This window comes from Panthera tigris, chromosome A3, assembly GCF_018350195.1.
Source record: "Panthera tigris isolate Pti1 chromosome A3, P.tigris_Pti1_mat1.1, whole genome shotgun sequence".
NCBI classification, from domain to species: domain Eukaryota; kingdom Metazoa; phylum Chordata; class Mammalia; order Carnivora; family Felidae; genus Panthera; species Panthera tigris.
The window spans coordinates 107,280,264-107,298,563 of record NC_056662.1 but is presented as its reverse complement, the minus strand read 5'-3'; the positions used below and the strand labels follow the sequence as shown (position 1 = coordinate 107,298,563).

The window sequence follows — 18,300 nt, the reverse complement described above, 5'->3', positions numbered from 1 at the left end:
AAAACTTACCTAGCAATTTAAGACACTGTTTCTTTTTTTTTTTCAGACACAGAGAACATTTTATTTTCTTACTTTTGAAAGTGTTACAAGATTTTCCAGCCTTAAAATTCATTTTTAAACATGCTGATCAAGAAATAACAAGACAACAGGGCACCTGGGTGGCTCAGTCAGTAAAGGGTCTGACTCTTGATTTTGGCTCAGGTCATGATCTCACCATCGTGAGATCAAGTCCCTCATTGGACTCTGTGCTGGGCATGGAGCCTGCTTAAGATTTTCTCTCTTCCTCTCCCTCTGACCCTCCCCTGCTTGGGTGCATTCTCTCTCTCTCTCTCTCAAAAAAAAAAAAAAAGAAAAAGAAAGAAAGAAAGAAAGAAAAAAGAAAAGAAAAAGAAAAGTAAAGAAAAGAAAAAAAGAAAGGAAGAAAGAAAAGAAATAACAAGACACTAAATTAATAGTTTTATAAGTTTTTCTGTTGCTTCTTAATCCACTGACTGAAAATTTCACAGTGCAACACTTCTAGGCAGTTTCATTGTTGCTTTTTTGGGCTCCTGCTACTTTTGGCAACAATGGCTCATTCCTTAGTAACAAACTTCAGGGAAAGCACATGCCACAAAGGGTCCCTGATTCAGCGGTCCAGTGCCTACACTGGTAACAGAACAACTACTTGTAGATCAGCAGCTATCTGGTCACTTGACATCTAGTGTAGCTATTTTGGTCTCAAAAACTTCTCCCTTTCTTCATCTACCTTAATTTTGTGTCCAGATTTAAATAATTCAAGAACTTTTGGGACGTCACAGGCAATGGAATTCCAAGTAAGCTTTGTAAGTCTTTTCTCCTCCCCTCCGCCCCCCAGTTTCTTCTTTAATGGATTGAGCTTGGGCATTATTTCCAGCACAGCTACATAAAAGCCTGATTGAATTTCATCACGCAAAATCTTCTGCATCAGATTGGTTCCTCCTCAAACAGCAGCTCCATTTTCTTCTGCTATTTTAATCTCTGATGCATTTCCTGTAAACATGGCAACTTTATTGATTTCTGAAACAAATGAGTATGTGGAGAACCAAGACCACTGGCCAATGGCTCCACATTTTTCTTCTTCCCCTTGTCCAGTGTCAAGTCAAGATAAACACTTCGCTTTTGATTCATAAAGTCCAGAATTTAATATTTCTTAAGTTAGCAATTAGCTGTTTGTTCCTCGTATAGCTGCCTCGGATATAAGTGTTTTAAGTAGACCTCATCCTCAGGCCCACCTTCCATAAAGGGGTATGACTTTATTTTCTATCTCATCTGTTTTCTCATCTGATGCTTTTTCTGGGCACCTGTTCTGTTTACCTTGCAGGAGTTGTAGCAGCAGCAAAATGTCTGTTGGGCACTTGAATGTGGACAGAACAAGGATAAACAGGTGTCTGATAAGGCGTCTTGGAAAGACTATGCCTTTGATGACGTACGGAAGCTCTGTCATGGCTATCACCATGTTGACCGTTCTGGACTGTGTTCAATACACTGTTCTTTATTCTGGTCCATAAACAGAGATCACGTGCTTGGGAGAAAGTTCAGCTCAAGAAGCTTTGAAATGCAGATTAGATTAATTACACCAGAATTATATTTGAAAATTGAAAAGAAGCATTTTCCAAAAGGCAAATTCCAAATATATGCCTTTTCAAAGGAAGTGTCATTTGGAAAGAAACTGAATCACACCATGAAATCTGTGGCATTTCTTTCGGTTTCCACTCTCTTCTCTACTAGTGGTGGGCTCATGTGATATGTAAAAATGTGCTTAATCAAATTTAGCTTGACTTCTCAAGTTAAGAAAATGTATATGAAGTATTGCTGAGATAAGAAGAGGCACATTCTTTTTTTAGCACACATATTTCCTATGCTGCTGCATTTGCTTTATCCCCTTATTTGAAAATTTGGCTTTACTTATAAAATCTATGAATTTCTATTTGTTTAGAACAGGGCTAGAATAGCCTGGGATCCTATGGAACTGAATGGTATTTTAGAGTGCTGATTCTCATTTTCTTTTCAATAAAGATCCCAACACGTTATTTGTATTTATCTTACAGCACACACACTGGGGATTACCCACCTGGGAAAGGGACTCGAAATCTGGTGCAAGCCTTCTGTTTGCTAAGCTATGTGATGTTGAGCAAGTCACTTAATCTCTGAGGTAAAACGAAGGGCTGTTGCCTAAAACTCCGTAATTCTGTAGCTTAAGTATAATCAACTCAAAACTTGATTTCTCTGAAAATTAAAAAAAAATGTTAGTGGCCATAAATGCATACCACTGAACCCTGAGTTTGTTTTTGAAATCACGTAAGACAGGGAGGGAGGTTGAGAGGTCCCTTCCTTTATATAGATTGTACATGGGCTATGTTTGCCTGAAGTAGCACATGCCAAGTGTTAGGGATCTACAGATGCTACCAGAATTAGAGGAGATGTGGAGATAAGGATAAGGAAAATGTTTAACTGGAAAAAAAAATCAACATAGAAATGAAAACAGAATCTAATCTTATTGCAAATAACTTGCAGGACTGAAAATGATTACTCTGTCACACACTTCTGCATTAATAAGCACTATGCAAAAGGATCAGTTACAACGCGGTAATTTACCAAGATTAAAAAGAGTCTCATTTTTAAGAGCTCATTTTAAGGGTTGTTGATTTTTAAATCAATTTGTTTATTGCTTCTTAGTTTGTCGTTCGTTCTGAGAAGCTTTCTCTCAGGAAAAGAAATTTTACGTAGGAAATAGATGTGATCACCTTTGTGAGGTGTTAAACTTGGAAGAAAATTTAACTTTTGTAAGAAAAATCACACTACATGCGGAAATAGACATTCAAAGAACCACATATTAGATGTAGATTAGATATAGTGTGTAAAGATGATTTTTATAATGGTTTTTTAAAAATTTTTTAAAATGTTTTTATTTATTTTTGAGACAGAGAGAGGCAGAACATGAGCAGGGGAGGGGCAGAGAGAGAGGGAGACACAGAATCTGAAGCAGGTCCCAGGCTTTGAGCTGTCAGCACAGAGCCCAACGCGGGGCTCGAACTCACGGACTGTGAGATCATGACCTGAGCCGAAGCCGGACGCTTAACCGACTGAGCCACCCAGGCGCCCCTATAATGGTTTTTAAATTCAACTTTAAGATACAGATTTTTGTTTTGTTTTGTTTTTTGTTTTTGTTTTTGTTTTTTTACTGAGAGAAATGAGAACAATGTATTTGCTTTGGGATTTGATCATATGTGTTTATTCCTATGTGTACATCTACATATGAATGCCTGTGTGTATATAATTATATGCTATATATTATACATATATAGTATACATATACCTATAAATGTTGGCATTCTATTATACGTATATAGTATACACATACCTATACGTGTTGGCATTCTTGTCTATTCCATAGAAAGAAAGTGGTGCTATATTGAAAAATGTCTAGCATTCAGTTAACTCTGAAAAAATTGCATTGTTCCTTGGCTTTTTTTTTTTTTTTTGTTCCTTCCTGTTGGCCTAGTGGCAATGATTCATTATAATGTAATGTAATACATATGGTTTCCAGTTTCACATGATGAATATAAATAGGTACATAAGAAATCTGAAACACTGTTCTTGTTTAAAAAATGTAAACATTCAACAGAAGCTTATTCATCAGAGAATTTGATGTTACTAAATAGTAAGTGCTTTGGTTTCAGTAATACCAACACTCCAATAGACTTGATCTTCAGTGAAGAAATGTGACTGAATTGTACTTTTTAGTAATTATTGTATAGCTTATATGTCAAAAGAAAGAAAGAAACCCTTTTTAACTAGTTCATTGTCTCTTTCTGCAATTAGGTCACTTTTATTATAGGTGCTGAGATGTGTTTTCTTAATATTAGGCTTATGTGATGCAGGCACTCATTTTACAGCAGGAAAAACAAAGTCCCCAGTGATTAACTTTAGAGGGGAAAAGAATAAACAGAAATACAAACACAAAAGAACAAATATTTTTGAGTTAACAGCCCCCTAGTGAGAATGGCAGAATTAGGTTAATAAACATTTCAGTGAAAGAAGGTCTTAACAAAGTTTAATCTACTAATCTAATGATTATTAATGGAAATTAGTGGAATTCAAGAGTGAAGAAATTTCTACAATTGTAACATGAGAGAATGCATAGAATTTTGTTACAGAAGCTGGTATTGTTTTTGAAATGAAGAGTTAACAATCAAGCAGTAAATTAGGAAACTAAGAATTACATGGTAAAGAGAATCCAATATGCTGGAGGTAGAAAATTTGTTCGATTTTATTTCCCTAAGCCACCTCAAGAACCACCTACCAATAAAGAAAGTTATATCTTTGGGCTCAACTTTCATTATCTGAATATTATTCCTGGGGCAGGTAATCATGTCCACTCGGGACAGGCAATGCTTGCATCAGAAATCAATCCACTTCTAAAAATTTTTTTAATGTTTTTTTTTTTTTAATTTATTTTTGAGAGAGAGAGACAGAGTGTGAGTGGGGGAAGGGCAGAGAGAGAAGGAGACACAGAATCCGAAGCAGGCTCCAGGCTCTGAGCTGTCAGTGCAGAACCTGATACAGGGTTGAACTCATGAACCGCGAGATCATGCCCTGAGCCAAAGTCCGCTGCTTAACCAACTAAGCCACTCAGTTGCCCCAGTAATCAATCCACTTATAAATGTTGTATTTGATTTCATGTGATCTGTATTGTTCTATTGAAATGTGTTGTTTTTTTCAACAAGCTGATGTTCCAATAATATAATTAAAAAAAAAAAAAACCAACAGCACAGTCTTGTAGTTCTGACTGAACTTGGCCAATTTTCACAACTATGAAAGATAAACCATGAAGGGCCTACATTAATAATGGTTCTCCTCCCCAAAGGGTTAAGGGGCTCTGAGGTTTCTAAATAGATTTAGTTCACAGGTATTCTAGAGATTCTCTTGCTTTTGCTTGGCTCATTTCCTTCTTGATAAGATTCTATATCCTTTTTCTTCCTCTTTACTCTGTTACTTAGCACAGTTTCAAAATATGGTGTAGCCCTCTAGAGCCACTGTTCTCAGCAAGTGACTCATCATGAGATAACTGAAGATTTGGGGGCATATGTGTTACTTTTGTTCCTGTTAATTCTTTGCTTTCTACCCCACTGTGGATATAATAAACTTCCATATTTGGCATCAGATTTTTTTTTTTTTTTGCTATCATTCTGGCATTGAAACATCAGCCTGTCTCATTTTCTTTGAACCAAGATTAACTCACAATGCAGTCTTAGAACAGCAAGTAGTGTATTTACTTATTGTTCTCGACCCTTGGTTTAGTGATGAGGAGTCTTCGAAGAAAATGAACCTCTTTTACTCTTTTAAGAATGGTACAATGGACGGAATGTTTGTGTCCCCCAAATTCATCCGTTGAAACGTAACTCCCAATGTGATAGTATTTGGAAGTAGGGCCTTTGGGAGGTAATTAGGTCATGAAAGTGGAGCCATCCTGACTGGAATTAGTGCTCTCATAAAAGGGACCCCAGAGAGTTCTCTTGTCCCTTCCCCCATGTGAGAACACAGCCAGAAAACTGCCATCTGTGAACCAGAAGTGGGCTCTCACGAGACACCAAATCTACTAGTGCCTTGATCTTGGACGTCCCAACTTCCAGAGCTGTGAGAAAGAAATTCCTGTTGTTTATAATCACCCAGTCTATGGTACCCTGTTACAGCAGTTCGAATGGACTGAGACACAGGGCCGTCTTGTCTGGGCGTCTGTAGGGTGTAGTGAAGCAAGGCAATATTGATTCCCTTCTTTTCCCTACTACCCACCCCCATTCCCTCACCTGGCAGAGAGGGATCTTTGCAGCTTGGATACCCTACACGGATGGGTACCTACACCACCTAATGCCAAATCTTGCTCCCTCACCCCAATCCCTTCACATCCTAAAGCTGGTATTTGCCCACTCCCCAAAAGTTCTGTGTGATTCCGTCTATATTACAATGCTGGTTAGGAGTCCTAATGGAGGGTAATTTGTGAACCTTGATGGATTTAGAATCCTTTCCTAGTATTCAGTCAGGCCTCACTGACCACCTCACTGAAGCAGGGACATGGGACAACATGGGAAGTGGTGACCCTGCCAAGGTGGAACCAGGGATCTCTCCGCCGGGAGATTTGACAGAAATGGATCTCTGCCCAGTCATGTCTTTGATGCCTTTCCTCATAATTCTTATTTGCTTTCATAACTACTGTGTTCCACCTTCATTTCAGATGAGGGAATTGAAGCCTGAATAAATGCTAAGCAACTTAAGGGCAGGACTCACAGAGCAAATTAGAGACACAACCGGGATTTTAATCCTTATCTGTTTACATGTTTTCCTAACAATTCCCATTGCTGCCTTCTGTGTAAATACCTGGTTAACCCAGGAAGCGGAAGATTGTGGCAGATTCCGGTCTTCTAATGCCATAGATTTACTTCATATTAATGGTATTAATCATCTGATTATTGTCAAATCGATTTACGTCTGGTGAGATCAGCAACTCCTGAAATTCAGTGCATTTATCGAGCACCTACTGTGTGCAGTACAGTATATTAGGTTCTGTTTGGGAATCTAAAAGAAAAAGATATGGCCCCTGACATATAGTATCTTATACTCTGGTTAGGAAACCAAATGCACAGAAAATGATATTAAAAAAAAAATGTATATGACAGCATATTTTTTTCATCTCATCAGTAAGAAGAAACTGTTTTCCTTTTTTTTTAACGTTTGTTTGTTTTGAGAGAGAGCAAGAGCACGAATGGGGAAGGGGCAGAGAGAGAGAGAGAGAGAGAGAGAGAAGAGAGGGAGGGAGAGAATCCTGAGCAGGCTCTGTCCTGTTAGTGCAGAAGCCCAGGCAGGGGGTTCAAACTCACGAACTGTGAGATCATGACCTGGGCCCAAATCAAAAGTCCTTTTTAATGGTCTTGCCTTTTCACAGCATTCAACCAGAAACAGGTTTCTTAACCATTCTTCATATAACGTCAGACACTGATAGAGCACTTAATATGTGCCTGACAGTATTTTACGTGCTCTGCGTGTGTCCACTCACCGAACCCTCACTACGCCCTATGAGATGGGCACTGTCATTAGCCCCATTTCACAGTTGGGAAAACCAAAGGCACCAAGTTAATTAATTTATAAATATCACATAGTAAGTAGTAGAGCCTGGATTCAAACCCAGTCTGGCTGCCGAGTCCTGGCCGTGGTAAGCCCCATTCCTGTTCCAACAGTTTACAAACTCATTGCCTTCTTCTGGACATGCTTTAAGTTTTCAACATTCCCCCCCCCCCCTTAAAATGTGGAGCCCACCTTGAAAATAGTGTGCCAGTGATGTGACTGACCAAAGATGTGATTGTTCCAGATCATCATGATACTGATTCACCATTTTATTAGCCACACTGCCAACTTTGTGCATGATGTAAATTTGATAATTAGAGTCAGTACTCAAGGGTTGGCTGTAGCATCCCAAGGCAGCTGTGGTTTTGGCTGTTCTTTGTTTTTTGTGTTTTTGCAAGGATCAGCTGAGGTTAACAGCTCCAGCTGACCACTGAGGCAGCAAAGAAACAGCTTCAAGACACATTGTTCATTGCGTAGCCTGAGGGGAGAGCTCAGGCTGGAAGGGCTGAGCTGGGGAGGGGTGAAGGGTGACAGAGGACACTGTGTGGATGAGAAGGTTGGTGGCTGGTCAGGGCAGAAAGCAAAGTGGAGAGGCTGAAGCCAACTGGAGTCTTATAAATGAGCCAAGTCTGGATCAAGGAAAACAGAGATTCATTCATTCATTCATTCATTATTAATCGAGAGCCTACTATGTTCCAGACACCATGGTACATACAACGATGAATAAGACAGACCTGGTCGCTGCCCTCAGGGAATTCTAATTCCTATGGGGAGACTGACAAGACAAAACCAAACGAAACCAGACAAGAAAGGGGACAAACAAATCAGTGCAGGCTGTAATGAATGTCCTGAAGGAAAACAAGGGCCAGAGATGATGAAACTGAGGAGTACCCGACCCTTAGGTAGGGAAGCCAGAGAAGGTCTTCCAGCTGAGGCCTAAAATCAGAGAAGGGAGGCATGGGGAGAGGGCATTCTAGGCAAGAACCAGCCGTGCAAAGAGCCCAAAGGTGGGGATGGAAGAGAGGCTGGCAAGATCTTGGAGACCCATAACCATCCATTGGGAACGAGTCAAATTGACATAAGGATTAACACTGAGAATAACCGATATGAAACAAAATTAATTGGCTTTGACAGCCTGGTCAGTTCTCATCTGGAGTAAAGTGTTGAATCCTTGACATATCAAGGCTCACAGGGGATTGGCTGCCACAGCCTCTGAAATTGGGAAGTAGTTTTAGGCAAGGCCCAGTACTTTCCGTTTGGCCTTTTTTTGGATATAAAGACCCATCTCTGAGTTGCGTAAGTCTCACTGAAGTCTCAACAGGTCTTCCAGAGAAACCTTTATCCAGGTTATTGTGGTAAGGGGCAAGGCCAGAAACAAAGTGTAGGGTAGTATTGGTATGGAGAAGTCAAGGCACACTGGCTATCGAACCATCCTCTGATCTCTTAATCTGGCAGACCCATCACAAAGGAGAGGGCTGGCCTGGATGCCTCTTTGGGTGAACTGACAGTGGCTCCTAGTGATCAACATATCTTCCAGGGCTCCCCAGTGACCTTGTAGGTGACTTTTGGAGTTTTCTAGAGACGAAAATACGGTTGACCGATCTACAGTTTCCAGAATCTGTCCTTTTCTACCTTTTCGAGAACAAGAACATTTGTCACCCCCCCAGGCCCTCCTCAGTTGTCACCTGGATTACTATACTGGTGTCTTACAACTGGTCCCCCCTGACTTGTCTCTCACACCTACAGTCTATCATCCACAGAGCTTTCAGGAAGATTTAGCTGAAATTCGCATTGTATCTTATCTCTGTCCTTGGCTTAAAGTGGTTCCTCATTACTGTTAAAAATCTAAACTCCTTTGGTTGACATTCAATGCCTTTCATGATCTAACCTTTGCCTAAATGGCCACTGTCATCTCCTGCCATATCTCTCTTCTCTAAGTTATAGCCGTACCATGGTACGTGCTCTTTACTGAAATAACCATGTTCTCATATCGCTGCTCTGCCTTCTCATATGGGGTTCCTACTTGCTTCTTCCTTCAACTAATTCCTATTTATCCTTTAGAATTGAGTTCAAACCTGGTCTCCTTTAGGAAGTCTTCCTTGATTTCCCTAGTCAGGATTAAGTGCTTTATCTGAGTTTGTAACACATTGTACGTGCCTGTGTTACAATATTTAGCGTCTAATTCTTTTTCTGTCTTCCCTACAAAAACTTTGAGCTTCTTGAGGGCTGGGACTGTATCCTTTAGTGTGTAACCATGCCCGAAACACAACAGCTCCCGAAAGATTTATGGAGTGGCTGCATCTGAGCTTTCCACTCTCTGGCTTTATGGTAGTTTTCCATGATCTCTTGCAGATGCCAAAGAGCTCGTGTTAATTTCCACAGCGCATATACCTTCCATCTCTCTTTTGGGGAGGAAGGAATGATCTGTTTAAGCTCAGGTCATACTTCTACCTTACTTATCAGCCTTGTGGAAATCGCTAATGAGAATTTTTTATTGCCTGTGGTTAACTCTAAGGGCTCATGTCTTGCTATGATTTAGGATACCAAATTACAGACTTTTAGATCTGAAAAGGACTGTAGAGGCATCAGATTGAATATTTCACTTTACAAACAATGACACGAAGGTTTAGGGAGAGGTTAGGTGAACACTCTAAAATCACCCTACTAGTTGTATGTAGTTGGTAGCAGAATTAGCCCTAGGAGTTAGGTCTCCCTCCCCCCAGCTCTGGGTTTTTTCCCTGAATATGGCCTCTCTTCAAATCTTTATCCTATTTTTTTTTAATGTTTATTTATTTTTGAGAGAGAGAGAGAGAGAGAGAGAGAGAGAGAGAGAGAGAGAGAGAGGCAGACACAGAATCCGAAGCAAGCCCAGGCTCTGAGCTGTCAGCACAGAGCACAACACGGGGCTTGAACTCACAAACTGTGAGATCATGACCTGAGCTGAAGTCAGTCGCTTAACTGACTAAGCCACCTAGGCGCCCCAAATCTTTATCCTACTTTGATGGCAGAGACCCAGCTACGAATTTGGTCTATTCAAACTGAGGTTTTAATTTTGCCTCGGAACTAATAATTTGGTTATTAACAAGTGAATTAATAGTATGCTTTTTCTTTTAAAAAATATATATTTTTTTACATTTTATTTATTTTTGATAGAGAGAGACAGAGCACATGTGGGGGACGGGCATTGAGAGACAGAGACACAGAATCCGAAGCAGGCTCCACGCTCAGAGCTGTAAGCACAGAGATCGACGCGGGGCTTGAATTCACAAACCAGGAGATCATGACCTGAGCTGAAGTCAGACGCTTAACTGACTGAGCCACCCAGGCGCCCCAATATTATGCTATTTCATTTGGAGGCCTGCTAAACTCTGAACCTCTTCCTTAAAAGTCCTGAGGCGACTTAAAGAAAAGAAGAGGGGTGCCTGGGTGGCTCAGTTGGTTAAGCGTCCGACTCTTGATTTTGGCTCAGGTCGTGATCTCACTGGTTCGTGGAATCAAGCCCCACATCAGGCTCAGTGCTGATAGCTCAGGATTCTGCGTCTTCCTCTCTCTCTGCCTCTCCCCTGTTTGTGCTCTGTCTCTCTCTCAAAAAAAAAAAAAATAAAAACATTAAAAAAAATAAAGAATGCTCTGGATGGGATGTGGGAAAGTTACAAGTAAATATTATCGCCCATAGAAGCAAATAAATTTATTAAAACTAAAAAATTACATGTGCATGTTTGCTAATTTTTCACTTTAAAATTTTTATTTCACTATTTATTAGATTTGGTTAGTAACACTGTGGACAAATATTATAAAGATTAGCAATATTTTTTGGGGGAGGGGGAGGGGGACAGGGAGAGAGAGAGAATATCTTGAGTAGCCTGCACGCTCAGTGTGGATGCTGATGCGGGTTCGATTCCACAATCCTGTGATCAAAACTGAGGAGAAATCAAGAGTTGGATGCTCAACCAACTGAGCCACCCAGGCGCCCCAGCAATCGTTTATTTTATTATAGAATATTTCAAACATGCAAAAAAGTATGGAGAATAATATAACAACAAATCATGTATCTACTACCCAGTTCAATCATGTAACAAAATTTTGCCATATTTGCTCTGGATCTTGCTCTCTTCCTCATTCTCTCTCTCCCTCCTTTATTCTTCTCTTCCTCTCTTTCACCCCTCCAAAGTAAAATCTTACACATGTAGTTAAAGTCCCTGTAACCAAACTGTCCCATTCTTCTCCTGCCATCCAGAGTTAACACGTATCCTGAAGTGTGAGGTGGTGTTTTTGGTTTTGTTTTGTTTTTAAGTTGATTCCATGTCCAACATGGGACCTGAACTCATGACCCTGAAATCTAAGTCTCATGCTCTACTGACTGAGCCAGCCAGGCATCCCTGAATTTTGACTTTTAATTTTTGTGTGCTTTTTTTTTTTAACACTTACACTCTATATGTATCCATAAACAATAATGGGTTTTGGCCTCTTTTCCATATTTATTAAATGACATATTTTATACTTCTCAAGTTTTCACTCGACACGTATTAATACACATGTTGTAGTTCACTGTTATATGGTATTCCATTGTATAAAAGGGGCACATTTTATCCACTCTGTTACTGACACATCTTTAGATTGTTTCCATTATTTTTCTCTGATGAACAATGCAGGAATAAACATACTTGTACCTGTCTCCTTGTGAGAATTGTATGGAGTCGTAGTTGGGTCATAAGTATAGAGATGAATTTTCATTTGATAGGAAAACAATCTGATTAGTTACTTAAAAGAACAAAATGAAGTTAAGATAAGTGCTGCGGGAAACAGAATGTAGGGAATGGGAAAGAAAACAGTATGGAATGGTAGGTGACTGAGATACGGAATCCTATGCTTTTTTTTTTTTTTTTAAAGTAATTCATCTTTTGACAAAAAAAGTAGACTGAGTATATGAGTAAATGGAACAACCACCAAAAACCACAGATTTTCATCTACATTTAAGACGTTGCCTTTTTTCTTTTCTTTTTTTAAGTAACCTCTACACCCAATGTGGGGCTCGAACTCACAACCTGGAGATCAAGAGTTGCGTGCTCCATCCACTGAGGCTGCCAGACGCCCCTCAGACACTACCTTTTGTGTCACTGCTTTCATGAACTTTCTTAGAATTTTCCTTTTTTGGTTCTTTCTTTTCTGTGAAAATTGGCTACTTCCTCTTTGGGTCTCCATTCTACCTGCCTCTATTGTACGATGTGCTGCACGTTACGTTTGCTGTGGTTTGTTTACATATCTGTCTTACTAGGCTGGGTGTTGTTTGAGGGCGGAATTCGTGACTTTATTTGTGTCCTCAAGGTGTGGTGCACAGTAGGTAGTTAACACAGTCCCAGGAATGAACAAAAGTTCCAAGATCTTGTTGACTTACAATATGGAAAAGGTTTTATCTTTTTGGTTTCAGTTGGAGATTCAACTGGAAGTTTCATATAAATTCTGATAAAAATGGCTAACAAAGCAGAGAAATCACTTAAAATTCGACTGGAGACACTTGCAGTGTATGATGAGTAGGTTTCAGTATACAGCTAATTTTAGGAAAACTTTAATTTTTCAAATTGCCAAGAAATCACCTGTATAATAGTTCCCTAGTTTCATTTAGGGATTTAATTCCTTATCAACAATTAAGATTTTCAAAACCCTTTATTCTTATAATCTGGAACACTGGGATTTTTATCTTGTAAGGATTGCTGATCAAAAGAAACAGTTCTTGGGGAGCCTGGGTGGCTCAGTTGGTTGAGCGTCTGACTTCGGTTCAGGTCATGATCTCGCGGTTCGTGAGTTCGAGTCCCGTGTCGGGCTCTGTGCTGACAGCTCAGAGCCTGGAGCCCGCTTTGGATTCTGTCTCCCTCTCTCTCTGCCCCTCCCCTGCTCACACTCTGCCTCTCTTTCTCTCCCTCAAGATAAATAAAAATTTTTAAAAAAATGAAAAGAGGTGCGCCTGGGTGGCTCAGTCGGTTGAGTGTCCGGCTTCGGCTCAGGTCATGATCTTACGGTTTGTGAGTTCAAGCCCCGCGGCGGGCTCTGTGCTGACAGCTCAGAGCCTGGAGCCTGCTTCCAATTCTGTGTCTCCCTCTCCCTCTGCTCCTACCCAGCTCGTGCTCTGTCTCTCTCTCTCAAAAATAAATAAACATTAACAAAAAAAAAAAAAAGAAAAAAACATGAAAAGAAACAGCTCTTCTCTGACACCTGGGTGGTCAGTTGGTTAAGGTCTGACTCTGGGTTTTGCCTCAGGTCGTGATCTCACAGTTCGTGAGTTTGAGCCCTGCATCAGGCTTTGTGCCGTCACTGGGGAGTCTGCTTGGGATTCTCTCTCTCCCTCTCTCTCTCTGGCCCTCCCGCACTTGTACCCTCTCTTTCTCTCTCAAAATAGATAACTTAAAAAAAAAAAACAACAGAAATAGTTCTTCTAAAATGCTTAGCACAGTGTTTGTCAAACAGTAGGTAACAGAATAAACATTAGCTTTACTATTATTAGCTGATTTCATACTTAGATTCCTCTCATTTATACCGTGTGCTTCTTGGTATGTATTTGTTTGTCCGTCTATATGTTTGGAGTAGTGCACAGTAAAGCTTCCAGCTCAGAAAAAGGAAGGCATCTAAAAATTCAGACCTTACAATTAAGCACATAATGGGAAATTCTTGAATATTTTGTGAATTAGGTATGAAAACAATAAGGGGCTTATAAATTATAAATATATTTCTCAAATATATTTTTCAATTTTTCAAATTGTAGAAAAGTCACCAGAATATGAGACAAATGCTTACTCCCATCATAGAAAACGCTTATGATGGATAATAAATCACATGCACGAAAGAAGACGGTAGTTAGTTTCATTCCCCCAAAACACCTTTTCAATGGTAAATTTGAGGCAGCTGTGCTTTGCCAAACGCTCAACCAGCGAGGGCCACCAGAACTAGGATGTGTTTACATTTTGACTCATGGTGACTGTCAGGCTTTAATCACAGGGGAACAAGTAATCTTACTCAGACTTCACTGTTTAATCTCCCATTCACTTGCTTCCCAAGTTTGCTTCAGTCTGTGGGAAGGTTCCTCCTTGATTACAACATGCAGTCCTGATTTCTGGAATTTATCTTCATTTGCCATTTTGAGGTGGCTATGACAATCCCATAATAAGCTCCTTATTTCCCCAAACTATATGTATAAGCCTCATTGAGCTGGATTCATCTTAAATACATTTTGAAATCACGTCAGCACTTTCGGATCAGCAAGTTACTTCTTAATAAATTACTGCCTTACTATTAGATGCTATTTTAAATACATGAAAGAGAGCAGTTTCCAAATGTGTGCAACCACATTCACAGGGAATAGTAAACCAGAGCATTCCATTAACCGAAGGTCTCATATTTTTATTATGCTGTCACTGGATATTTCAATAACTAGCTGTAAACGAGTTATATTTGTGCAAAAGGAATTTTCTAAATCCCGTTGTCCCTATTTCAGAATACAGTTCTGGGGTGCCTGGCTGGCACAGGTGGTGGAGGATGTGACTCTTGATCTTGGGGTCGTGAGTTTGAGGCCCATGTTGGAGGTACAGTTTACTTCAAAACATTTTTTAGGGGCGCCTGGGTGGCTCAGTCGGTTAAGTGTCTGACTTCAGCTCAGGTCACGATCTCGCGGTCCGTGAGTTCGGCCCTGCGTCGGGCTCTGGGCTGATGGCTCAGAGCCTGGAGCCTGCTTCCGATTCTGTGTCTCCCTCTCTCTCTGCCCCTCCCCTGTTCATGCTCTGTCTCTCTCTGTCTCAAAAATAAATAAAACGTTAAAAAAATTAAAAAAAAACATTTTTAAAAAAGTAAAAATAATGTATTAAAAAATATATAGTCCTAGTTCCAGGGCAAAAGGGGAGATGGAATGGCCATGTCTCCATCGCTGAAACAAATTAGAAGCTTGCAGCAATAAACTGAACCAATGGGCAGAAGGGAAGGCCAGCCTCTGAGCCCCTGGCATTGCTTTCGTTCTTGAACTGATTAGATAATTTACTCAGCTTTGTCTAGTCGTTAGAAAGTCAATTCTTCATTCCAGAATTTTTCCACTCAAGTAAACAATTTGATGTGTATAATTTGGATTAAAAATCCCTCTAATAAACATCTAGATAAATGCCTTGAATAAACTCCCTCACTTAGGTCATAGGAATTTATTCAAAGAAAAACCAAACGGGCACCTACGTGGCTCCGTTGGTTGAGCGGCCAACTTCAACTCAGGTCATGACCTCACGGTTTGTGAGTTCGAGCCTCGCCTGGGAATCGTCAGTGCAGAGCCCTCTCTGGATCCTCTGTCCCCCTCTCTCTCTGTCCTTCCCCCTCCCCTCAAAAATAAATAAACATTAAAAAAAAAAAAGAGAAAAACTGAACATTAATTACCATTTATTGAGCATCTCCTAGGTGACAAAAATTTTACATGCTTTCGACCTTACAGCAAATTTGTTGGATAAATTTTAGATAAGAAGAAATTTCTGCTCAGATTGGTTAAGTCACTTGCCCAAGTTTTCACAGTTGGTAAGCATGAAGACTGATATTAAAATCCCAGCCCATCTGGTGGCAGTGCCCAAGAACATTTGTTCTTTCCTCTGTAAAACAGTTGATGCAAAGTAGAATCACTTTATGGTCACTTTGATGGTTTCTTTTTCAGAAAAGCTGTAAGACATGAGTTCAGTGGTGATAAATATGTGTCCAGTAGGAATGCAATTGCATTTTCCTTAATAGCTCCTTTATTTGTCATCTGGTTTTCTCTTTTAACCTACTTGAGATATTTGCAGAATTACACTGATTTGTTTGTTTTTAATAAAAAAATTAAAAATTTTTTTAAACGTTTATTCATTTTGAGAGAGAGACAGAGCTTGAGCGGGGGAGGGGAAGAGAGAGAGGGAGACACAGAATCGGAAGCAGGCTCCAGGCTCTGAGCTGTCAGCACAGAGCCCGACGTGGGAGGGTAGAACTCATGGACCAGGAGATCATGAACTGAGCCGAAGTCAGATGCTTAACTGACTGAGTCACCCGGGCGCCCCATTTTAAAGTTTATTTTATTTTTGAGAGAGACAGAGACAGAGTGCGAGTGGGGGAGGGGAAGAGACAGAGGGAGACACAGAATCAGAATCTGAGCTGTCAGCACAGAGCCTCATGTGGGGCTTGAACCCACGAACCATGAGATCATGACCTGAGCTGAAGTGGGAGGCTTAACTGACTGAGCCACCCAGGTTCCCCTGCAGAATTATACTGTTAACCACCCCACTAACTTTACCTTTGTCCTCATTCCCCTCCGGCTCCCACACACCATTAACATAAAAGAATTTCCTTGCAAATTATATAACCAAATTTATAACTCACATAGGAAATTATCACACGGAAAAATTTATTAACCTAAATGGTGGCCACATTTTTGCCAAGATTCACGAGTTCTGAAGTAATTTGCCAATAAAACAGATTTCTCAATAGTTTGGTGAGATTAGGTGCCAAATTACCCAGGGGATGAATGACGATCACTGCCAGTCCTGTTGGCCCATCTGCCCGACTGTCCACTGAAATCTCCAATGTCTTGGGAGAATTCAGCCGGGATGGCTCCCCACATCTGCCCTGTGACTTTATCTGTTGAGAAGTCAGAGTACAAATGCTGGAAGCAGACACAGCAGAGGTTCAGGTGGGACCCAAACAGGAGTTCACAAAGTCTCCGATGAACAGTATCTATTGAACTAACACTAACTATCATGTATGGACCATTTTCTAAGAGTCAGACACTGTGCCAGGAAATGTTTGTGCCTGATTTCACTTCCTCTTCTTAGGCCAGGTTGCATAGTAGCTAGCCACATGGACACAGAGCCAGACTAATATGGCTGCGGGTCCCGGGGCAAGCAATGGAAACTGTGCTTCAGTTTCTACGACTGTAACAATACTTTACAGAGATGAAGGGAGAAATGACTTAAATTACACAAAGCCTTTAGAGTGGTATGGAGGCAGCACTCAATAGACTCAATATGTGTTGGCCATTCATTCTCATAATGGCCCTGATCGGGGCGCCTGGGTGGCTCAGTCGGTCAAACGTCTGACTTCGGCTCAGGTCATGATCTCACAGTTCGTGGGTTCGAGCCCCGCGTGGGGCTCTGTGCTGACAGTGCAGAGCCTGCTTGGGATTCTCTCTCTCTCTCTCTCTCTCTCCCTCTCTCTCTCTGTCCCTCCCCTGCTTGCTCTCTCTCTCTCTCTCTCTCTCTCAAAATACAAAGAAAGAAAGAAAGAAAGAAAGAAAGAAAGAAAGAAAGAAAGAAAGAAACGCTATTCTGATCATCATTTACCGTTTAGGAAATTGAGGCTTGGAGGTGGCCTGTGGCAGAGGCAGCTTTTGAAAACAGGTCAGTTTGCTGTCACAACCCATGCTGCTTACCAAGGCGCCGTTCTGCCTGTCAGTACAAGGTAGAGAGAGGACGCAAAACATCCTATGGTGTCAGCCTCAGAGCCTCTGGCTGCTGTGTGATAAATGCCCTCTGGGTGACCTGCGGACAGGTGGGGCAAGCATTGCGGGGCTTCCTCCATCCAGATGGGAACGCCAACCGTGCAAACCACCTCCGTGAAGGCTTAACCACATCCAGGAGACTCCACCAGGGGTGACAAAAGTGTGCAAGGAAGCACAGGAGGCACGAGGCTTCGCACACCTCCGACCCTTCCTGTCTCCTGGCACAGATCGGCTAGAGAAAGCTACATCCGCTCACTCACAACCTCAAAGAGAATCACACAGCAGACTTTACTGCCTGTGGATGATAATTAAAATTGAGCTTCTATTGTAAATCTTTTCAAAAATCTTATGAATTAGGTGCAATTATCTCACTTAAGAACTGAAGAAATAAAGGCTCAGAGGAATTAGGTGAATTGCCCAACGTTATTACACAGCTTATACACGGACAACCGGGATTCCAACATCGGTCTATATTTTAATCCAAAGCCCATACCACGTCCCTCTCGCTAGTCAGGGATTGCTCCTTTGGCTTGGGGATCTTATCAAATCATTGTTTCTCCTAGTCTCTTTTTGTGGCTATCTCTTGACCATCTCATTTTTTGTCCCTGATTGTATCCACGAGCAAGAACATGCTGTGGAATTCTTGGAGCAGCAGCTGAAATTAAATGTTCTAATTTAAG

General features: G+C 40.9%; 1 pseudogene; it reads right to left on the bottom strand.

The window, feature by feature from the left end:
• Positions 1 to 640: 640 nt before the first annotated feature.
• LOC102948827 lies at positions 641 to 16,882 on the bottom strand (annotated as a pseudogene).
• Positions 16,883 to 18,300: the final 1,418 nt, after the last annotated feature.